Source organism: Zonotrichia leucophrys, chromosome 10 (assembly GCF_028769735.1).
Source record: "Zonotrichia leucophrys gambelii isolate GWCS_2022_RI chromosome 10, RI_Zleu_2.0, whole genome shotgun sequence".
NCBI lineage: Eukaryota > Metazoa > Chordata > Aves > Passeriformes > Passerellidae > Zonotrichia > Zonotrichia leucophrys.
The window spans coordinates 9,389,251-9,413,968 of NC_088180.1; the positions used below are offsets into that span (position 1 = coordinate 9,389,251).

Here is a 24,718-nt window from a genome sequence, read left to right on the forward strand (position 1 = left end):
TTCAGAGCCCAGAGGGACCTGCAGGGGACGCTGGGTGGCATCGTGCCCATGCAGGTGCTCTGTGGTGGCAGGGTGACAGGGCTCAGGCTGGGATCCACGTGGGGACGCTGTGTGGTTCAGGCTCCAGCCTCTCCACACCAGCTCTGTGGTGTGTAACCATGCAATCAAACTTAGCTGCAGCTGGAAACTTGTGTTAGTTCGTGCCCTCATATTTGTCCTGAGAGATTCATTGCAATGTATCCTACATTAAGATTTTCAGCCAAATAATGTTGATAAATACTGTTGGAATTGGTTCAGGGGCAGAATTGGTTGAGCAGTGAACAGTGAAAAGAGAGTCCTGTGCCTTGAACCATGAGGGATAAAACTAAATCAGAGCAATCCCTCAGGTCCCCAGCATGTGAATGGAATTACAGAAGTAACAAAACAATATTTTTCAATGTAATTATTTTATTTACTTCCAGAGCACAGATTTCTAAGCAGAAATGAATTTAGAACAACAACAAAAAAAAAATTCTTGCTGTGGAAGCAGAGCTGTATTTTAGCTTCCAAGAAAGGCAGACATATACTGGTGTTGTGAAAACATAAAAGCTACTTCTATAAAGCTAACTACCACATGAGTATGTAATCTTTGAAGGCTGCATTTACTTTGATTAAAGAACAAATTATGCACATCCATAATTTTATTTAATGCAGTTTGGATTGCTTTGGGTCATTTATCTTTGGCAATAGGAGTAAATTTGATCGGCGAAGCCAAGAAACAACAGGTTTTTCAGTTTGATCACCATGAAAGCTTTGTTATGGGCAACAGATTTAAAAATAATTCCAGGGACTGATCTGGAGTAACGGCACAAGTTAAACTGTGATTTCATAAGGTTCAGGTAAACCAAAGAGGCAAAAGTATTTTATTGTCACAGATTATGTTGCAGTTTTGTTCTGGTAATACAGAACTGGAAAGAAGCAGGACTCCTCATCGGAATAACTGTGTATTCTCTGAAAAAGTTCTGCTTTCATATTGCAATGTATTAGTTAACAAAAGCAATCATGCAAAAACAGAGTACATTAATGCAGCCAGATAATTTCTTATTGTGTACAGCTGTACAGGAAACAAATACAAAGTTAATGTTTAAATTTATCAGATATTTTCCATTAACTCTGTATTTAACAAATTATCAGTTACTGTGTGTAATATCCAATCTCCAGAAGTCTTAATGATCATGGATGTGCACAGTAAGAGATTAGCATAAAATTAGCACTGATGCAGCTATTAAAGAATCTCGAAAGATTGTGATATCCTGGTACATAAATTGGGCTGCAGAATATATCTGAGCTTTGTCAAAACCCCCAGGCTAGCTGAGTTCAAAAATACTTCTTTTCCCCTGGGGTGCAGTCCCTACGCTCCTTCCCCCTGTTTATTACTTTGTACTAATCTTCAAATTCACAGAATAATTTATAAAGCTGTAGGGGACCTGCTTCCAGCTGATGCATCTGTTAGGATCAAACCTGAGAAAGGAGGCAAGTTGCTGAGTGAGTCTTGGGCTTCTAAGTGTTTTCATTTCCATATTTGCTTTTTTAGCACAGTGCTTGGGGTGGGAGTTGGGGGGTGTCCTTGGTTTTTGGGGTTTTTTTTGGTGTTGTATTTGGGGTTTTTTTCAACTTTCTGAAGGTTGCACTTTCTGGAAGGATGCAGCAATCTCACTGTATATCATGTCAGGGTGTCTATATTATGGCTTCACATCATCTGGTACTGTAAATCAGTCTTTTTAATTATATTGTGATAATGTCCCATTTCCAGTCATTTTCTTCAACCCTGCTCTTCTCAGAGGGTCACACTGAATTGCAGCTTTTTACCCCATTTCATCTCTGTACTGAATGCTTCAATTTTTAAGATACCTAACAGGACTCTCAGGGAGCCAAGCATATTTTTAAAAGGATCTCTTAGCCCTGTAGGGAATATTGTCACTAAAATGAAATATTTCCAACATGAAGCAAACTCTTTAAATAGTCTGAAATTAATTCTGAATCTTTTCAACACCAGAATTTGGGATGATGTGTTTTCTTTCATATTCCTCCTCCATCTCTTCAAACTGGCTCGTTTGTCCCTTTTGGATACAACTTCCTTCTACTTGCAAAGCAGTAATTATCCTAATTACGCTTCAGCATTTAAAGCCATCTTCTGGAAGATGATTTACAAGAATTACATAAGAGATCTATATACAATGACACACTTGCTTGTTTGGCCTGAAGCATTTTATGTTTTCCAGCTTAATCAGAATTCTTGTGATGAGTAGAGAAGTTCTAATGAGTTTCTGTATGAGTTTGTGCCTGAAGATGCTTTCAAAATTGTACTTTTTTCTCTCTGAACAGCTAAAGTAGTAAAGCAATGCTGTATTACTGTGACTTGCTCTAAGGTGTTGTGAGTGTTTGAGATCACAGTTTCCACCAGTGTGTGCAACAGTTTCCACTAGCTGAAAAGGTAAAAATGAGCAAACACTGAGTGGAAGCTAAAAATAGTATCAAGAACTACATGCAGATTGATACACTCGTGTGAACCAACACGTGATTCTTGTTCAAAGTGGAAAATTTAAAGAAAAGTGAACACAAGATAATCTGCAAAAACACTGAAGCTTTTCTGCCTCTGCTTTTGAGATCTCACAGCTGAAGCTTGGGACATAAATTTGATCCTCTGAGTGGTGGTAGGGTAAACAACAATGGATTTTTAATTTTTTTTTATGAGGACCCTATGGCAGCATTTGGTTCTTCTGTCTGTTTATTTATCAGATAAAGTTATCAGATCAGCTGAAAATGAGTGGTGGGGCAGGATATGGCAGTAATTGGATTATGTCCATTTGGAGTTTTGCAGTCCTACCCAAGATTAATTTCAACTTTGTTCTGCATTGTTATGTTGGAAAGTTGGCCATTGACACACAGACAACATGCACAGTGAACTGATATTGCCAGATAACACAGCAATGAGAGTCATGACTCAGTGAGCTTGAATCCATCCTGAAAAGCCCACAGGAACATGACAATATGGCTCATGGTTTAAATTAGCAGCCCGGTTCAAAAGACTCCCATCACAGAATGCTTCCAGTGGAAAATGTGTTCTAAGTAATTTTCTAAGCTTCCAAACTATAATCCCTAGAACATTTCTGAGGTGCAGTGCTTGCTTGCAGCACAGTCTGAAAACACAATCTTCAAAAGCTGGTTTTTCTTCACTCTTCAGAATTCTCACAGGAAAATTGAGAATTTATTCCAATCCCATTTGGCTTACTACATCTCTATATACACTACTAAAAGTATGAAGTATCAACATAGAAGAGTTTAATATACATTTAAAATTGATTATAGAATCATCCAGGAGCTTTGCTTCTTGTAGCTTTTGCATCTGCCTCTAAAATAGTAATGGGAATGTGGTTCAGTACAGAAAATCTGGTGGCTTCTTGGGGTAAAACTGTTATAGCAGAAGTGCTTGTAATGAAAAGTAATTGAGTTATCTACCATAAGATATTCTAGTTTCAAAATGAAACGTTGACGTTATGATGATGCAGTCTTGTCCTAGACAATATTTAAGTTTTTTCTTGGGATGAGACAGGCTATGCCAAGCTGTTTATTAGGTGAGATTCCCTGCTCAAAGTATGTGTTACTGCTAGCACAGGGAATGACTTATAAAAAGAAATAAATTATTGACTGATGTTTTCTTAAAATATAACATCCAATATTAAAACTTTCTTGCAGGACAGGTTTTTTTAACAGACATTTCAAGTGAATTTTTGTAACTACAAAAATGCTTCAGCTGCTGACCAAGCAGCTGGAAAGGTCCATCTATGCTTCAGTGTTGGTTCAGATCCCATTATTCCTATGACCTTAAGTTATGGGATAGAGACACTTCAGAAACCTCAGTGGGGTAAAATTGGGGTCTTGAGTGAATTCTACTGCTGGATATTCCTACACCAGGCAAGGATTATATTAGTACTTCTCTAATTAGATTACTGCCTTTTAATAGAAGTCTGCAAAGTAATTGTGATGTAAATGACCATACAGATTTCATGGATCTGGACCTCATTTGGACTCACATCTCATGTTTTGAGAGGCAAAATGTAAAAGGAGGACTCCTGTCTATATGCATACTAATGAACACTAAATTATTTTGGGAAAGAATTAGGTCTTCTGATTATTGTGCAATGTTGTTCAAGTCAAATATGACCTCAGAAGCTTAGCAACCAAATTATTTTCCAACTCCTTGCTCTTTAGCCTGCTTTGATATTCATGAATAATATTTTCCTAGGTGGGTCAAAGTTTCTTGTATTGTGGGAAAAATGGGCAAAAAGTAATTAATTTTCAGATTATGCTTTTATTTAGAAATGTGAAGACTGAAGGAGATTGCATGGCTTAAAGCTCTGCTAGTGGTCAGCATAATAGAAAGTGAAATGTGATATTGACCAAGGCAAAGTTCTGCACATTAAAGCAGTTTCAACTGCTCATAGAGATTACAGGCATGTAATTGCCTGTAATCACTCGGGGGGGGGAAAGCCTCGTGGAAAGGTTAAATAGATGTATCTTTGAAGCAGAACATGATGGTCAGTAAAGTTCGCAACACTGGATAAACCTAGAGAATGGGGGTTTGGAAAATAAATCTGAAAATACTGCAGTTCTGTATTTAGAATCAATTGTCTACCACAGTTTTAAATCTTGTATTCAGTTCTGATGAGCTATTCTAAAAATGATATTGCAAAGAAGATAAGGATTGGTGGATTGGCATTCACTGCTGTAGCAGTGGATATCATTGTATCAAAAAGCTTAGCAGGATTCAAGACAGGATTAAACATTTTCTCTAAAAACGAGAACACCCATGTTTATGAAAATACAGTGTTATTATGAGTGTTGCTACAAGAGGTTTTGTTTGAGATTTCAATCAGGCAAGAATTGATAAAATAACAAATGGTTGAAGTGGCACTTAGTTTTTGTTGCAAATATGCCCAGAAACTGAAGGGCTGAAAAGTCAGATGGTGACTGGAAGTAAACAGAAACAATTTCTTTTAGGACAGTTTCCCTTGCATTTGCTGGAGCTTCAGTGCTGGGAATCAGCATTGTACACAAAATAAAAGTGGTGTTTAGCATAGCACAGGGGCTCTGTAGCTCTTTCTTTGTATGAGAGATGTACATGTGTGTCAGAATTCATAGTGACAAAAAATACACTACACTGACTTGAGATGTTACATATTTTACATTTTAAAAGCAGCCAAATGGAAGCTTGAATTCTTCCTGGAAGAGATTATCAACCCAATCCAAGGAATTCATGAAGGAACTCAGATTTCCCAGTGGGTTTTGAGGTTTCTTGCTGAGGGTATCAGTGTTACTAGCACTACAGCTGGATGTAAACTTTAGCAAACAAAATTCAACAAAAAATAGCGTCGACATGAAATCACACAGCCCAGATCCCAGTGAGATTTTTTTTTAATTGTGTCTTTCAATTTTGTAAAGTTTTCCATAAAGTCTTTTTCCTTGTTCTGTATTTTGCCTCTATTTTTATTTTTCTTAGATTTAAGTGTTTATACAATATGTGGGATTTTAGTTCAGTAGCCAAGGTTTAGCTGTATATAGCTACTAAAGGTAGGAAAAAAAAGGCATCAGTGAAGAGACTATTTCTGCTCAAGACTGTGCACTCATTAATACCTGAGCCTCCAAGAGAAGGGAGGCTCTTGGCTTCATTTGCTTGCACTTTTCCTGTTTTCTTTCTGTGACAAACTACCTGTATTAAAGATTTTATCACTTAGCATTGCATAGGAAGGGAGTGTGATTGCCTAAATCATATTTTATAGTGGTTTTGTTCATCATATTCATTCTAATTCAGTGAAACCCTGGTTTTGCTGAATTAGCTTTCCTGGAAACAATAAGTAATACTCCCTGTCAATCACCTGGCAGGAGGTGTTTCCAAGAGTGCTGATTAAGCAACACATGGAATTAGAGCCTGTAGGAATCACTTTAAAAAAAAAACAAAAACAAACAACAAAAACCTCAGTCAGAACATTTAATGAAAATTCTTTTGCTGGGTTTGGGAACCTGAAGTGTGAACACCAAGGATGGTAATGCTTGAAAGCATAAGAGAAATAAGATTGGAAAGGAGAGAGTAAATTTAATTTTTTCTCTTCAATTTACTCTTACCTTGTACAAGTCTTTTTGAGTCAAAAGCTGAAGTTTCCCATTTCCTGTAGAAACTGTTATGGATTTATGTTGCTGCTTTTTTCTATTAACAATATTGTCATTTTTCTGGAAGTCTGTCAGCTTCCTGATAACATCACAGGTTGATGCCCTACGAGAAATCAATGATGCAGAATTTTTGTAACTTACTTTTATTACATGCAACTATACAAAGAAAAAGAGGCAGCTTCAAGTGCTACACAGACACTCTTGTATTTCCAATATCCAGGTCCCAGGAATTGCTTCTAAATATGGAGCATAACACAGAGAAAACTTCTGTATCTACCACCAATTTTACATTAATAATAATAGTAATTAACAAAAAAACCAAGCAAGTAAATAAAACCAGCCATTTGTCCTTGTACAATCTAAAAACTCACACTGTTGGAGAACTCGTTGACCTGTGCATAATTGCACATTTTTAATCCCTTAAGACCGAGATTATGCTCAATGTGATATTAAATAAGGACAGCTGTATGGAGCCCTGCTAGAAAATTGCATCTGAATTATTCAGTATTGTAGCCATGCTTATCTTCTTTCAAAGAGACAGGTAGGATCCTGATTATACAAATTTCTTAGTGCTTTGTGCCAACTACCTTTACCTCTTTACCTTTAAAACCCCATCCACATGTTTTTGTGTTGCCCTCAAATTACTCTCAGACATAAACCCACACTGAAGTATTTTATCTTGTATTTTGTCTCTGTGCCATTGCTGCTCAGAGTTTGAAGTGCTGCTCAATGTTGGCAAGGGTCTCCAGTCAAGAAAGCAGCTGAAGGGAGCCCAGACCAAGAATTCCCAGGGTGGGAGGGAGATCATGTCTGTGCCAGGAGCAGGGACAGGGCCCTCCTTGTGGCAAACTCAGGTTGGTGCTGAAAGCTCTCAGAGGAAGGCAGAAATGTAGTTATCACAGTTTGCAGCAGGCAAAGGCCACTGACACAGTAGGAGCCAAAGCCTTTTCCACAATTTCTCAGTTGGCAGAAACCAGAAGGGTTTGGTTTCATGAGCTGGGCAGCTGGGGCTGACAAGACTGAATTTCTTGAGAATGAGTAAGCCAAGAACTTGTCATAGTCACAGAATGGTTTGGGTTGGAAGAGGCCTTACAGACTGCCCAGTTCAACCCCCTGCCATGGGCAGAGATACCTTTCACTGGAACAGGTTCCTCAACACCCCATCCCACCTGGTTTTCAATGTTTCCAGGGCTGGGACAGCCACAATTCCTCTGGGCAATTTGTTCTACTGCCTTATCACCCTCACAGTAAATTGGAATTCCTGATATCTAATCTAAACCTGCCCTCTGTCAGTTTGAAGTCCCCCAGCTTGCTGGCCACTCTCCTTGGGATGCAGTCCAGGGCACGTTTGTCTCTGTGGCCTGTGGGTGCACGTTGCCAGGTTGTGTTGAGCTTCTCATCCACCCTGTGTCCTTCTGAGGGCTGCCCTCAAGCCATTCTCCCCCCGGACTGTATCTGGGCTTGGGATTGCCCAGCCCAGCTGCATATATAATGTATATTAATTACATTGGTGTTTCTTCAGCACTTTAATGCAGTGTGTTTTCTCTCAGCATCATGCATAGTGGCATATTTTAGAAGTAAAGATGCTGGGCTCCTTGAGGCTTGTGAAATTGTATGGTGAGGGCTTTTTTGAAGGTTGTATTTGGACATCTGAAGCTTCTACTAAGTAGAGCCTTTGACAGCCAGGAGGGTCAGTGCTGTGGAACATACCTGTGCTCAGCACACCTGTACCTGACTGAGGAGGGGCTTGGTGTCTGTGGTGCTGGGAATCCCTGGGGTTTAAAATGCTCATTTGTCGAGCACAGTGTAGCAGAGCTCCAGACAATGCAAATCCACAGGCCACAACCCCACCTGCTATTCATTCAAGGTGTAATTAATGACAGTTTGGAAAATTAGCAGTGTATTAGATTTCAGAATTAAATTAATAATGGTGTGTTACCTGTCTATGAAATCAGAGGGAACAAGGAGCAGCTCTTCTTGAATAAACATCTGAGGCTTTCATTTTCTGCCCTTCTTACAAAGCTAATGCCTTTTCCAGGTTCAAATTTGCAATATCAGATAAGTTGCAATTGCTAGAATTCCAGGCTATTTAAAAAGTATTCAATTAAATCTTGTAAAATTGTTAGAGTGAACAAGATTTATTTTTTTTAAGTTTGTATGTAATGACTGCATTGCTTACTCTTGCACTGGGAGACTTACCCTTTCCATACATCAATCATCTCTTTCTGCTTCCTTGGAGGAGAAGAATAATGGGTGCTTTGGATTTTTTTGGGAAAAATCAGAATGGTTTCTCACTCCTTGGGTAAAGAAGAGCTGCTGCCAGCTTTGTGATAGATTTGGCCTTAAATGGGTAAGGACCCTTGGCTTTTTATTGGGAACTGAGGGAGCCCAGAATTAGCCTCCAAACCAGGTCCTGATACTGAGTGATAGATGATTCTGTCTGAAGTGCCTACAGCCTCTCCTATCCTTTCCCTGCAGTGACAGAGAGAACATTAATTTTCTGTAAGTGTGTTGCTGCAAATATGACTTTAATATAATTCTCGGATGTTTGACTAAAACCCTAATGTCTTCCAATAATTCTCTCCTATAATCCTGTGTCACTGATGACTGTAGACAGTGACAAATGCCAGACCATGCCTGACGGTTGTCTCCTGCCTCCAGTTACCTTACTGGTTTGGATAATGTAATATTCTTTGTTAGGCTGCTCTAAGTTCATTATCCTTCACAGAACAGCAGTACAGGGGTTTGATGGATGGGTGAGTGCACCAGCAGATCCAGAGAGCTGCAAGCCACCAGGGAAGGAGGGACAGGAGCTGGAGGCACGCTGCAGCTGAAGGTACAAATGAACGCGTGCTTGTGGCTTAAATGGCCGTGGTTTTCCCCCAAACCATTACTTTGCACAAGCCAATAGTTTGGGGGGTTTTTCCCATTTCTTTCCTCTTTGCTTGCTTACTACACAGGTATCTTGGTGTTGCCCTTCTGCTGCAACGTAGGCTCCATTTCCTTTACTTCCACTTCCCATCCCTGAAATCCAAGTCATGAACCCTGGGCCTTTGTAGAGTCCTGATGTCCCCTCGGTATCCAAAGCTGCCCTTGCATTTCTTCTCCTTTCTGGGTTTCAGCCTGTGCTTTGTCTGCCTTTTGCTCAGTGTCTGTAGATGGTAAAGTAAATGTAGCGGAGGGCAGAATTACAGAGAGGAAGTTTATCTGCTGTGATTCTTCTACTTTGTTTAGCATCCCTGCTGAAGAAAAAGACTCAAAATGCTACATTTGTGGCATTAAATGGTGTCCCAGATACCAAGAGAGTACTCACATAGTCTCTGATTAGTCTCTACCAGTACAATTGAATTGGATTTGTAGGAAATTTTGAAGGTTTTCAGAAATTGTAGCTGGCATTAAATTACTTTGAACATTAGGGGTACAAGCAAGTGCAGCTGACCATTTGCCATTACAAAAAGCCTCTATAAGCAGTATAGCATCAGAGAGGCACTGCATCGTGAAAAACATTAAGGGGAACAGACTTTCAAATGCAATTGCTACTAATTTCTTAGCTAGTGGGCAGAAAAATCACTGGAACTAAATTTCTATGCGATCATACTTAAATTTTGAAGTCAGCAGCCACTGTGATCTTATTCCTTCAGAGAATTTAATAGTAAATTCTGTTTTGATTGTTGACCAAAGAAAATGTACTTGAATTAATAAGGAATGCTGTGCATTTCACAGCATTCTGTGAAGAGGGAAGAAATGCTGTTTAGTTACTGGCTTGTGAAGGTTTGCTGTGTTTCTCTAATTATTGAAATGGTTTTTCTGTTTACCTGTAGGGGGATAGAATATAAGAAAATAAAGATAGTGTAGAAACTAATCTCACCCCTAAGGAGTTGCAGCTGGGCCAATTATCAAAGATCAGGAGCAGGCCTGACTCTAACAGGCCACAGCTGTAAGCAATGAGAAGCAGATGCTATAAAGAGTGGGGTGGCTGGGTGAGAGGGGAGCTGGAGGCAGTTGGCTGCTTTGTGATGAAGAAAGAGTCAGTGCCCTGAGGAGCTGCCCATGAGAAACACCAAGAAGGTATGGAACTTTTGTTGTGATGAGGATACAACAGTGTGGAACCCCTGTGATAAGATGACAACACTGACCTCTATAAATCTCTGGTTCTTCTGTATGTAGACTGAGATATCTAAACCAAACTCTTAATGTTGGTTGGGTTTTGGGGTGTTTGTTCGGCTTTGTTTTGTTTTGGGTTTGTTTTTTTTTTGGGGGGGGGGTGTTGTTTTTGTTTTTTGTGTGTGGGCTGTTGATTGGTTGGTTAGTTTGTTTTATTGGTTTTATTGATTGTTGGGTTTTGGTTTCTTTTTAATTTTGAAGAGTATGCCTTGACTCTGCCAGAGTCCATTCAACCTGGTTTTAAATGGATATTGTTGGAATGCCCTTGTTTTTGGCTGGGTGGGCTTTTCACTTGGCATCCTCTCACAGCTGTGTGATAAGAGAAACAGGAGTGGAAGTGTCTTGTCCAATGGGCCAAAAGACTTGTGTGGAAGATAGCAGGAAGAGTTGAGAAGTGCTGTCGCTGAACTCAGGAGTGTCCTCCTATGGAAATTGCTTTCAGTCTTTACTGCATCCTCTTCCAGGGTTGCTTTTTATTCACCTCTATTTAGACAGCATTAGCTGTGAGAGAGGGAGTTTGGGGCAATATTGCCACCAAGGCATGGCTGTGGTGCAAGAGCAAGGGGTAACAGAACACACAGAGGGCCAGACCCACTTTAAAGTTATTTAAAGCTGACAATAGAGTTCATGTTGTTTGCAGACATCTTTTCTGTCAGTGGCAATCTCTCTTTCTCTCTCTGTTTTCCCCCTCCTTTCACCCCCAACCCTGGGAAGTCAAAAGGGGATTTACTGGCCCTGGCCAGCAGAAGTCAGAGCAGCTCTGAGGATTGACAGGTGTCACAGTGCTTTGCGCTGGGTCAGAATGCAGTAAAGACTGCAGTTCATTAAAAAAATGAGTGATTAGAAAGAAGGAAACAGGTAATCAACTTTCTAGTAAGGAAGGATTGTTTTCTTACCATAGCTAAGCACTGACAAAAGAGAATTATGGCATTATTTCCAAGAATTCCTGTAACTATTTCAAGCTTTATGGCTTTGTACTTTAGGTGGGGGCTCCTTTCTAGCTAGCATTGGCTGTTTTCATTGGGAATAGCAGAACTGAAACTGGGTTTGTATTTATCTGAAAGGGCAATGTCTTTTTGTTTTGGTCTTGTGACATTTCTCTTGCCCCTGCATTTGTTGTACCATGGTGTCATGAGATTAAAGAAGTTCATCACCTTGATCTTTACTGTTATTCTAACACTGGTCTTGAAATCTCTGCTTTATAGACATTGTTTTCTTGGCATAGGGCTGCTCCCAGAAAAATGGAACAATATGCCATGGTTGAATACGGGTTTCAATCCCATAATTTCCATGAGCTGGCAAATAATAGCCCTTTGCAGGCTGAGATGCATAATTTAAATCAAAACACATCTTCTGTAGAATTGGCACATACTGTGTTAAGGACTGCAACTGATAATCTTCCACAAGACAATCCTGGTGACTGTATGAATGCATGTGCTAATGCTGGCACTATTCTTCTGCTGAACACTGGTGTTTTATGCATAGAGTCCTATTGCTTTGTTTGAATAGTTTGATGAACAAGGGAGGAAAAGAGCTTTCTTCAGAAGGACTAAGATGGCAGCATCAAGAACAAGGATTAAGCAATGCTGCTTCGGGGAGGAGCATTAGACCTTAATATTTGTGTTGTTGCCACTGAGATAAGTATCTTAGGCTAAATTCTCAAAGGTTTGCAAAGGGTTTAACCACACATGCCATTCAAATCAAGGGAGTCAGGGAGCTAAAGCCCCATGTAATGTTTCATGAATGTATCTCCTGGGTGTTAATTTCATCATCTAAAATATATAGCATAATGGATAGTTGCTGCATGAATACAAAGTTTTAAGTCCCTCTAGGGGCTCTGCTAACAGCACAAACCATGAGAGTGTATCTGAGTTGTTTATGAACAGAAGCAGAGTCCCAAGAGTGAGACACAGCTATAAATTCTCTGCAGTCTGTGCCTATCTATTGTTATTTGTAATAACTGAGAGAGCAGTTTTGCTCTAAAACTACTTCCTTTAAGAGCTTTAACTGAGAAGCTCTGCTTGAAAATCACTCCTGATAGCTGCAGAGCTTTGCTGGAGAAAAGACTCCATTTTCTCTATCAGTGTTCATGTATTGTATCACACTTTCATTTTGTACTTAACATGGTTATTTAGGCAATTCATGTGAGTGTGTCATTGCAAATGAGTTTAAGAATGCATTTTATTTACTGGACCTTATTTGGTAATAGATAGTCTGTTAAGACAATTATATGTTTCATTAAAATGTGGTATTAACACAAGGGATACGGACGTGCTTAAGAGACTTTACACAACTCAAATGTTGTGTTGGGTGGTTTTTTGCTAAGAACGAAGAGATGAAAAGTCTGATGAATTGATGGAGTGTTCAGTTCCTCCCTTTTTCTAACACCACACCCAGTTTAAACACCAAACCCAGTCAAAGCAAAGGTAAAACATAATGGGGAGGAGAAATTCAATTTTCAACCTTGAAATTTACCACAGCCTATTTCTGACAAGTGTTTTTATGAACACAGAATTTTTATAAGGTTTGATTTTTATTAAAATGGTCAAATGGTGCTGCAGCTGTCATTAGAGTGACTTAAATAGTAGCATATTATTACTTTTGGTTGTTATATATTTAGAAAATATGTCTTTATTTAAACAGTGTTCTTGTTTCAATTCTCATAATGCTGGCTGACAGGCATATTTGTGCAGGTATGGTTTACTCTGGGGCTGTGGGCTGGGAGTGGGCAACACTGACTGCCTCTGTGAATCATCCAATTGAAAAGTTAGGAAAAAAGGACTCTTAGTAGCAAAGAAAGCTGATAATACTTGTGACAGCATAAGTATTATGAGTCCCTCAGAGAAAAAAACAGTAAATTTCACACATTGCTTCTGTACTTGATAAGGAAAAGGCTCAGATCATTTTTCTTGTCCTGTAACTTTTGGCTCCTACCTAGAAGAATTTACCACTTCTTGCATTTGGCAGTATTTTGGGGAATTAAAGTACTGGTGGAAAGTTTTACTTGGTGCGTAGAGGGCACTGTGGACACAGTCTTGTCCAGCATAGTTCTTCTGATAAACCATTTGAACACCAGGGATTTCTCTCTTGGTCATTCCAGACCTGTTTTATTTGGGTTTGCTTTGTTGTTTCCTTTGCTGCAGAGGTCTGCTCAGTGCCCCTGCTCTGTGGGGCTGTTTCACCTGAGGAACCTGCAAAAGAAAATGGGCAGAGTGAATTCCCATAGTGTACTTAGTGAAACTAAAGGAAAACAAACAAAAAACCCTGGAAAATGTAAACAAGAAACCCAAACCTGCCAAACTTGCAGAATTTTTTAAGTGGGATCATACTGGTTTTTGTTTGTTTGTTTTTTTTTACAAAGAAATGTAGTCATCATGGCCCTGTCATCAAAAGACAGGAGGCTTTAAATTCATTCCAGGTCAGCAGCAATGGGAAATTGTTGTGGTTTAGAATAGATATGATTATATCTGGACTTGAATTTCATCAAATTTCAGGTTTTGGTAAAATGTATTTCTGCAGTAACTCTAGAAATCAAGTTACAACTCCATGAATTCACTGGCTATCAAAACAAACTTTCTGTTCCTCAGAAGCAGCATGGTAGGAAAAAAAACCCCATAAATGCTTCTGTTCTTGTTTCCTGGCAGTTGGTTTTGAAAACAATGGAATCCATTCCAGTTCTTCTCCCTGTTGTTTCTTAAATAAACTTTATTCTACTGAAATAAGCAAGTGCCCCTAAAACAGTATCATTTAAAAACTTAGTTTGGACTGCTATGTTTAGTTTGAGGGACAGGGATTTTCTTAAAGAGGCTTCTGTGACAGCACCACAGTTGAGAAGATGATGTTGGTACCAGTTCTTCTGAGCAATTTACTTGACTGTGCACACAGAGGTTCCTTTTTTGTCCTCCCGTGAAGAACAGGGGATTAAAAAAGTATAAAAACAGTAATTGATAAGGACATACATACACATTGCAGTCAAAAATACATGAAGCAAGTTTCATATCTACAGAGTTTCAGACCACGTAGAAAATCAGTAAAGTGAAAAATGTGGCAGGTTTTTCCTTCAGTTTTTCAGGCGAGACTCCTCCTCTGCAATCCAAGTGCCCAAGCAGCCAGGACAGGAGCTGTTCTTTATATCTTGGCTCAGTCTTGCCTAGGATCTTACTTTTAGAAAATTTAGTTATTCAAAGGCGGCAGCTCAAACCATTCTAAAACTAAATCTGCAGTCAGGAAAAAAAACATTCAAGGCAGCTGAAGGTTTCCCGTTCACTTCAGAGCTTGGTAGCTTGGGCTGCATGCACTTGGCACGTTGCCTTTATCAAACCCCAAAGGCAAGTAAATTTCCTGAACTTCTAGAAACCACATGATCTTTTAAAAGTATTACTTCTTTTCAGCTATGCAGTATTTCTGCATTCTTAATGCTCTATTACTGTGTCCTTACCTGCTGGCTCTTGTAGAGGAAGCCTTCATTGAAGGCCACCATCATATTTTAAAATATGCACATCTTGAGAATCTCCTCCAGTGAAGTCAAGCTCCCTCATTCCTATGAGCAATATGTGATACTAGAAAACATTTGTGTGTAATGATGTGTTACGGTACAAAATCTAGTCAAAAAGCCAAGGTGTGCTTGTTTTTCTCAGTAGCCCTATGTGTGGGTGAAAGCTGGGCATTTCACAAGAGAGGATGCAGTGTCTGTGATCCTGAAAGCAGCAGTGTCTGCCAGGGCCCTCCCTGGCTGCAAGTGCCCACCCTGCAGCCACCACAGGATGAGTGACCCAGGGCTGTTGTGTTTCTATTCACAAAAAAAAAAAAAAAAAAAAATCCTAAAATATCTCTAGGATGTGAGGGAGGAAGTGTCTGCTCAGTTCTATGAACTTCTGCAACATTTGGAAACTGGGCAAAGCAAATAAATTGGATCCTTGGATTGGTGACTGTAAGACCTGTGAAACCAAACACATGCAGGTGATGTGTGACACTAATTTCATCTCTAAACCATTGTGCTCAGATTTACTTCTTTTAATTTAGGCCATTAGCACAGTGAGAAAGGTTAAGCTGTCTGTTATGAATAGCAGGTCTCAAGGACATGTGTTCCAAAGGCTATTTGAAAGTCCACAAAATGTGCCTAAAGGAGCCAATTCATAAAATATTATTTGGTCTGTTTCCATGGGATTCTTGAAGTATTTCCCACTGATAACCATTCTTTGTTTACAGTTTCTAAGACAGTTCTCACTCTCTTGGAGTTCTTCCACAGTCTTCTGTGCTTGTATTTTTAAATAAGTCCTGTCCCATTTCCCCTGCAGTTCCCGGCAGGGAAATTTGTATCTCTCAGCATACAGTGATTTCTGACCTTAAAAAAAAAAATCAATCCTGATTATTTTCAATTGCTTAAAAAAAAAAATGATGGCTATTGCATAACCTTTGTTTTGCACAAACAATTTTGCACAAATTGTTGAGTAGATTATTGAAAGCTTGAAATAGTACTCTGTACGACAGTACAGTGATTGGTGTGAAGCAGGAAATGAGATTGTACAGCAGAATTAAATAGTGGTCGAACATTTGCCAATATTCACTCTTTTGGTTCATCACACTTGTAAAAAATATTATCTGCTCTACTGCTCATCTTTCACATGACACTAAAATCTTAAAGGAGGTAAATAACTGTGGAGTTTGTTTTGTCTAAAACAGCAGTGCACATCATTAATAATGATGTTAGCAAAGCTAGAACCTAAATGGATATATAGACAAATGACAGAAAGGGGATTTTTGGGGACCACATCTGAGCCTGGGAGCCCATTTCTGCAAGAGGAACTTGTTCTGGATGTCTGAGGTATTTCTGTAGTTTTGTAACCAACTGAATAGGAAAGCTACATTTGAGGAAAATTATAGGTTTAGTCCAACAGTATGTAAAAAATGATTCATAGCATTCTATGATCTCGCTGAAGTGATTTTTTTTATCTCCTCTTCTACAATCTTTTTAATGTAAAGAACATATCTAATATGCAATTATACCTTGAACATAAAATATGCAAAAGAACACACATTTAAAAATTATGCTTTCTAAAGATGTCCCCTGCATTTTTTTCTTTTACCAAAGAAAAGAAAGATTTACCTCAAATATGGGGTTTTTTGCCTAAGTGTTGACTGTTGGCATAATGTTATTTACCCAGGAGATATCTTGTATGGTTGTCATCTGATATAAAGGCAGATAGCAGTTACAGTTAGAAATGGCTTCCTGCCATTCTGCTTAAAAGAAGAACTTGTGTTGTTTTTCTAAAGGGCTTAAAATCCACATTGAACAAACCTCTAAGGCTGGCAACAGTGTAGGAAAGAGAAACCAAGAAGGTTTATTTAAGAGTTTAATCTGCCTAAAATGTGTGTGTCCAATTGTCCATCCCCTTGGAATGAAAAGGCTCAGAAAGCAGGTTCTGAATTCATTCCCAGTTTATCATCAAGATTCTGCACATCCCTGAAAACCTATTTAAGCTAAGAAATAGCAGGAATGAAAGCATAGTTTGAACTGATTAAAGATGGCAAAGGTTTAGATTTTCCCATGTTGAGTACCTGAGTACTCTTCTTTCATGCAGAAATAATCTCAAATATGTGTAAGATGTGATAAAGAGTGAGTTTGTGATAAGGCAGACATTTGGAGAGAACAAAATCTCAAGATTTCTAGTATTAATATGAATAAAGAATTAAGTCTCCTTTGCAATATCTATTAATTTTAAGATTTACTGCACTCTCTTTTCCCTTCCCTGGTTATTCTGGAGCAAAAGGAAAATAATGTTTTTTGTCAGCGATTGTTTTCCCACACTGAACAGTACCTCAGTCTGTGAAATTGTCGTATTGAAATTAGAATCCAGGCTGAAAAATATGCAGTGTGAGCAAGCCTGGAAAAAAAAAATCTATTTTTATACTTATTCTAATCAGTTAAAGAAGTATGACTTAATCGCTGGTCCATTGATCATAGACAGCCCAGTGCATGAGCAACAAATTCACTGTATGACTGTGCTTGCAAAAATTAATCCTGTTTCTGCAAGCAGGGAAACTGTGGAAATGGAAGTAATCAATGGGAAGTCAAAGCTTAGGCTGATCATTGCTGGGCTGTAAATGCAGGCCACTGTAAGAAATGATCCAAAGGTTTTTGTTGCATAGACTAAAAAAACAATGACCTGAAGTATGTCTGCTGTTGAAATGTCTAGCTATTGCAATATTATTTGAGAATGAAAAATAAAAGTCATAAGCTTAAAAAAATGCTCATGTCACAGGGCACTATTTGACTAAATGCTGACATTTATTTCTGGTAAATTATTTTTGACCCGTGAGTTCTGGTGGTGAATTTGTGTAGCAGTTTGGTGTCTCAGGATGCCCTACATTAGCATTCAGCCCAGAGCACACTTTGGAAGTGGCTCTGCCAGCCCTTCTCCGTGTGCTTTGGCTGCTGACGGAGCAGCTGCCAAGTGGGGGCTGAGCACCTTTTGCCTGCAGCCACTCGCAGGATGCGCTGCAGGTGGGGACCCTGTGCCTTCAGCTGCTGATTGCTCTGTGGTCCGGGGCACCAGGCTAGCACAGCTCAAGTGAAGCAACACAAAATAGATTATTTGTAGACATTTGGTTCTTACCCCAAACTTCAGTGCCTACAGCTGTAGTTTCCATGGTTAGACTGCACTTTCTCTGATTGCACTTCCATGACTCCAGGTGCCCTCTGGGTTTGTCTCCTCCTTGGAGCACGCAGCCTCCCAGGAAGGCCGTAATGGAAGAGCAACAGGAAAAAATCTCCATGGTCCTGTCTGTGAATTGATACTTGAAGTTTTGTGTTTCTCTACAGAAATTAAAAAGCAGAACAAATCTGATTTGGATGAAAATTCAATTTAGTCATAATAAGCTGTTTTGCTGGACCTTTCATAGCAATCCATCCAGTTACCTGCCAAGGTAAATGATACTCAGATACTGTAGTTTCATACTGATTTCTCTCACAATTAAAGGAAGACTGGGACTTGTATAGTGTTTTCTTTAACTATCTGAGTCTTACTAGGAAGACAGTGATTTGAATGAATTGCCCTGATTTAGGCAGGTCCCTGGCTTTCATAATGGGGGCATATTTGGTTGCTTGGTTACCCATTTGAGATGACTGTATTTTAGATAATCACTGATGGAAATGTAACCCAGAAGGTGAGTGAGCAGCATGATGCAGATTTTCAACAGGCCACAAATGTAAAAATAGATCTGTGCAAGCAGAAGAGAGATTGCAATAGATAGATGTAATTTCCCTGTTTGCCCACACTTGCTGAACACGTTTGCACACCATTTGTATGTGCCACTTTGTTGTTGCTCTTGCATCTTTAGGCTGAAAGAAAGTGGAAATTACTGAACTGTGTGCTTTAGATCAGTGGGAATGGTGATAATGGATATCCCATGTAATGTTGAGAGAAGAACTTGAGGAAGGGCATAGAGAACTGGGGCTCTTGTAGCTGATTGGACATCCATTTATTCTGAAGTCTGCAGCAGCTCAACCAATCTTTATTTTGTAAGGAAAATTTTATTTGTTTATAAAACATGAGAAGTGCAATCTTGAGTATGTGACATAAGATTCATTAAAATGTTGTTTCTGAGGAGAGGTGCCAGCTGTTGACTTGATATGGGGCACCAATTTAAGATTAAGCCTGCCCAGAAGTGAAGTCATGCTGTACAAGAGTGTGACATGGAGGGTTTAAATGTGTCACCTCTGTTTAATTATTTTGATTATATATTAAAAAATCCAGACTTACCAACAAAGTGCTAATTTTGCTGTTCAAAGGTAGTTTCCACGGAGATGAATGAAAAGAGTTGAGAAAATGGCACAGATAGTGCAGGTGACAGTTTTCAACTGCTTCTACTCTGTTAAACCTCAGAACACACCAGTGTGGTCAACACTTGCCACAGTGGCTTTTTTTCCCCTGAGTCTCGAAGGTCTGAGTGGGTCTTCAGCCAGCAAAGGAAACTTGCCTTTGATGGCTGTAAAGAAGCGCACAAAAAGGCAGAGGAAGAACAATTTAAAACAAACTTGGAAAAAATGAGATTGTCTTAGATACCTCTAAAATTTTTAGTTTATCTTCACATATCTATACCTTCTCTATCTGTCCCATTAAAAGTCCATTGATATGTAAATAGTTTAAACTGGTGTTATTTTAATCTGAAACTGATTTAATTTATTTTAATTTCAAGATGAGATGGAGATATCATTGCTTTCTGCCAAGAAATACTGGTGATGAATAATTGGAGAGGCTTAAGAGCAAATTCCAATGCTTTCATGGGGGCTGGCTGGTTGTAGGAGAAGCTCTTATGTTCTCCATACAGCTCCAAGTCTTACTGTGTCAGGCACTGTGACAACTGTGACATAAGATACTCTGCATTTGAAAGATTTTACCATGTGATGAAGACTAAGAGAAATTTATAGGTAGACAAAAATGGATATAAAAGGGAAAATAGGATAAGAATATTTGTAGTTGTTAGCATTTTAAATTTTTGCAAGGGGTGGTCGCCAGAGTATGTGGGATAACCCAGCCATGACTAAAGGTTAATATTCTGCAGTATTTCCAGAGAGAGGGTTGGAAAATGCTTATTTTCTTACAATTCTAATATATAATATTCCCCAATTTATCAGAAGTTTTCTGTTCTTTACCTCAAGATATGAATTGTTTGCATTCCAGCATTTGAGCTTTTAGGGTATGCTCTGTTTTTAAGCTCTTGCATCAAACTACAAGAGCTCATAATTCCATGCTTGGATTTTTTTCTTGAGCAGTTTAGGATTTTATTTTTAAGAAAGCAGAAGTTCTCATTTAGTCAGTTGCTGCCAGGATATTGCTTTTTCAGGAAAGAACTAAGTATTCAGACTAGGCAGTCAGAAACTAGAATTTAATAGTTTGAGATCCAGTTATCCCAAAATCAGTGAAGTATTCTGGAAGAGGATGAAGCGTCATCATTCTGGGGGTGGCCTAATGTAATGTGATATATGAGGCAATAGTACTAGATCAAAAGCGGGGTGTGTATTCCTTTGAACATGAAGTTCTTGAACTGTAGCTGATTCAGGTGTGTACAGTTGGACTGTGTGACCCACTGGGGCTGAGTGGCTGCTCATTGGCAAGGTTTGGATAATTGATGTCCACTTTCCATTTCAGGAAGGGGTGAAAATTGAAGGTGGTAAAAGCTGGAGCTGAATGAGCCAGCGCAGTTTGGTTGCCTGAATCTTTGTGATCTACTTCTCTTATGTTCATCTCTTTTTCTTTCTTGTTTGAAAGCATGTAATTATCCATTCTCCTTACTGACTTGTGATACCTAGTTTTCCTTTCAGTCTGTACCGTGGTAGGAAGAGATTTCTACTAAAAACACATCTCTCTAGTCATTAGAAACCCTACTGCCATATAGCAGCTCTTTAGTGTTTTAACTGCAGCAGTGCTTCTGCCTTATGGGTCTTTATATTGATTTTCCTTGTGGGAAATTTAACCCCATCATTCAAGAGTAAATAGTGGAATCAGCTGTTTACAGAGTGAAACAACAACTTTTTCAACACTAGAAAGGGCAGCATATGTTATGGCTGGCCTCCTGCTAGTTTTATTGATGGAGTTTTGGGGAGCTGTTATGTGCAGACACCAGGGCCACCAAAGCCAATGGCTTTGCAAGTGCGTCTGTGTGCTCTCATTCCCTGTGTGCCCTGCAGAACAGGCAGGCACCGGGTGGAGCTGCCTCTGGGGCAGGTGGCACCCTGCTCCTGGCCAACAGACTTTGGGTACAGCCCTGTGTGTCTGGACAAAGGCACATGTTCATCTTTACTCTTATTTAGGAGCCAAACTTCTGATGTGTAATGTTGAACCTGTTCTTTGTACCTTAGTATCATTATGTGACTAATTTGGCCCCACAAGTCAGATTCAGGACAAGGAGGTCCTGAAATTCTTAGGCCAGTAAATTCCCTGATTATGGTACACCTGCACTTTTCTGGCCTTCCACTGAATTAGGTTGCTCTTGGTTTCATTCTTATCTATTGGAAGTTACCTGTATACAAAATTTCAACTTTTAAATATTTTGCCTTTTTGTATTGTGGCAGAACATCTAACAGATGTCATTTCTTCTTCATAGCAGTGTGGAAACAAACATATGCCATCATTTCCTAGCAAAGGAACATTAGTATATTTATAAATGTGTGGTATTAGATGGAGTGGTTTTGTTTTAGCAAAAGCACACTTCAGTTTTGCCTTAAACTCTTATCTGACTTTAAAGCCTGAATTTACCCATCATTCAAGTCATCATGGAAGAGACTTTACCTGGGATTTGAGTCCTTTGGGCTTTATAAAAATAGGATTATAGAACATCTGGCTGCACAGTAGGAATATTTCACTCTGAACTACAAAAAATAAAACTACAAAAGATAAAGAGAAAAACATTCCTGGAAAGAAATTAACCTTTTCTTTATGTTTCTTGTATCCATCATACACTAGCCTCTTACAGATGGAAGGCAAGGAGACAACGAAAGAAAAATGGAGAGAATTAAAGAGCCACATCATATCATTAATACTTTGGCAGTTTTGACAGCCATGAGCAGCAATGAAAAACACTGCTGTTTCAAAGCCTGAAATAAATTGGGAGCTTGGTAGCTTCTCCAAGTCAGGCCCTCAGTTCAAATTCACAGAAAGTAAACATTCCACACTCTTACTTGATGATGATATACTTAAGAGCAGAAAATTAAAAAAATAAAAGGTGTTATGAAATAATACATGGAGAATGGATTTTTTAAAGTCTATAACTTCTATGAACCAAGAGGTTTTAAATGAAAATTTTATATATATCTATAGATTTTTTTTTTAAACAAAAAGCCTGATTTTCAGGGATCATTTGTTCACATCTTAAGTAATTTTTTGTGTCTCAGTTAAAAAACCCAAAGGGAGCATATCCTGGGGCTGAACAAATGTTTTTACTCTTTTAATTCTGTCTTTTGGAAATCATAAGGTATCTCAAAAAATCTGAGGTTTGCTGTATTTTCATTAACATCATGTCAGTACAAGAGTAACTTGTTGTGACAGTCATTGCTTGCATAAAATAATAGCTATTGTTTGGGATTTTAATTAAATATTAATTATGTGGCAATGGGGCCATCAAAGTAATTTAAAAAATAATTTCTTAATCCCAAGATAAAAAGCAATAGCTAGGTATATTAGTTATTAAAAAAACTTATCTAGATAATGTATTTTATAACTAAAAAAGCATTTGTACCTCAGAGCTGCATTGCCTTGTATCTAATCAAGAAAAACAAACTTGCAAATGAGATATAGTTGAGATAATGTAGCCAAAGGATATGATATAACAAATCCATTAAGTGTGCCATGATTTAAATAATTAATTTATTTTTTTTTTTAAATGGGCAATTCAGTTTAGGAAAAAAAAAAATCCAACCAAACCCCCAAACCTTCAAGTACCCTTTGTACTCATATCTCTACAAAGCTGACCTTCACAGCCCAGGCTAAAAAGGTGTTGCATTGAGAGCAATGCAGGCATTGGCTCCTTGGTACATTTTCCTTGCCTTTTGGGATGGCATTCACCAGGTTTAACTGGTACATGTGTTTAAATTCCCATTCTTTGCTTTGCTTGCGTGCAGGCCACTGGTTGTGCTATTTCCACTGTTGATTTTCAAGCCACTTCTGCTGCTCGTGTAGCAAAGAGAGTGGAATGCTGTAACTCACTCTGAATATACAAGGCAGCTCCTCTTCTTGTAGAAGTCAGCATTTCCCATGTTAAGGCATGGAAAAAGTGCAGTATTAGATAAGCATTTGCTTTGGGTTTGCTGGAGCTCCAGAGGCTGTGATCAATTATTACTTCTGTTTTTAAAGCAGATTCCTCTGGAATCAGGTCCTCTCTGCATTTGTGCCTGTGCAGTGCTGGCTGCCTCAATGTCTGCTTGGGGTGAAAGGACATAGAAGCTCTCTGCAGGCATTTGTGTGGTGTTCTCCAGTGCCTTCCCTTTTGTAAGCAGGATCTGAAGCTGGGATCTGTCACTTTCCCATGTCAGTGTTTCACCGTGTTCAGGGGAGGAGGAATGTGTTTCCCAGTTTTGTGTTGACAGCAGTAATATACATCAAACAGTTCAATTAAATAAGTGCAAGCAGTCCTGTGCCTTTGTCTTATGGCCAGTGACAAGTGTTTGGCTCATTACCACTTCCGTTTAACAAAACAAGAACTATTACTTCCAGGAACAGGAATCTTGGGAAGCTTGATATCCAGCTTTCCTGCACTTGTGTGTTTGCTGCCCACCTGCAACTGCTTGGGCATCCTTCAGTGTAATGGCAAAGAATCTCAGCAGAACCTGTGTTCCTCTTTGCAGAGTGATTCTACAGTGGTATGAAGACATAAGCAAAATGCCTTGATTGTTTTAAGCAAGCCACCATTATTCCTAGAATAGATAGGATCTTCTGACATGATAAGGAATTTTATATAATTTCTTTCAAATTTTTTGATATCTTTCTAATATATTAAAGATTTGCTAAGAAAAGACTGAATAATTTGCAAAGGTGTAGTACCTTCTCAGCAAATTTCTTTGCCTTATGTTTTAATTTTCCATGATGGTTCACCCACACTACTTAAAGAGCAAATCAAAAACTGCTGTTGTGATTTTAAATTCTTTTCAATTGCAGTTGGAAAGGTAGATTTTTCTTTAATACTAAAAGATGGCAATTATCTTGAAATGAGGTTCAGACTGCATCTTGCTGATGATTACAAGAGATCACACTGCATTTTAATGTGAGCATAAAGTAAGCATATTAGAACATTTTTTTTCACTTATGTCTTGAACATACTAAATCTTTGGGTATTTTTAAGATGAGCAGTTTACATTTTTAAGTTTTTTTCTTATTAGAGGCAGTAGAAGTCTTAAATATTTGTTGTACACATTGACCTGGATATGTGTGAGATGCATATCACACCAGAAGGGTTTGTGATGCATCAATACAGTGGTGAAACAAAAATACTGGAGTATTTATTTTCTACAATGAATATCATTATAGTCTTACCTGTTCTAATACCAAGGATTTGTCTGCCAGGGAGGGCTCTGTGGAACTGGTGAGGGCACATCCATTTCCCAGCTGAATGCTTTTGTACCTGCTGAGCTGCTGTGTGTGAAGGGCTTTTACTGTATACAGGGATTGCCATCCAGGTTGGTAATTTACAGTGCATGAAAAAATTATTCATTACCCACTAGCTATTAGCTACTTAATAAAGCCATGCTTAGGAATGTTTTTAGGTATTTATATTACAGCAGCTCACAGAAGTATCCAATTACCCAGATAACTGTGTAAGATTGTAATACAATACAGCCCTTACTCATAACCTT

At 38.7% G+C, this 24,718-nt stretch overlaps 1 protein-coding gene across 11 annotated transcripts in view; it reads left to right on the top strand.

The window, feature by feature from the left end:
- SEMA6D (semaphorin 6D) overlaps positions 1-24,718 on the top strand; it is a 209,495-nt gene that overhangs the window by 32,940 nt on the left and 151,837 nt on the right. Inside the window, exon 1 of one of the 11 annotated variants that reach the window (XM_064721736.1) lies at positions 10,209-10,275. The exons of 9 other annotated variants lie outside the window; for them this stretch is intronic. The gene's annotated coding sequence lies outside the window, so the exon portion shown is untranslated. Of the gene's footprint in view, positions 1-10,208; positions 10,276-24,718 lie in introns of those variants that run through there. One more of the 11 variants, XM_064721740.1, reaches the window with a different exon arrangement.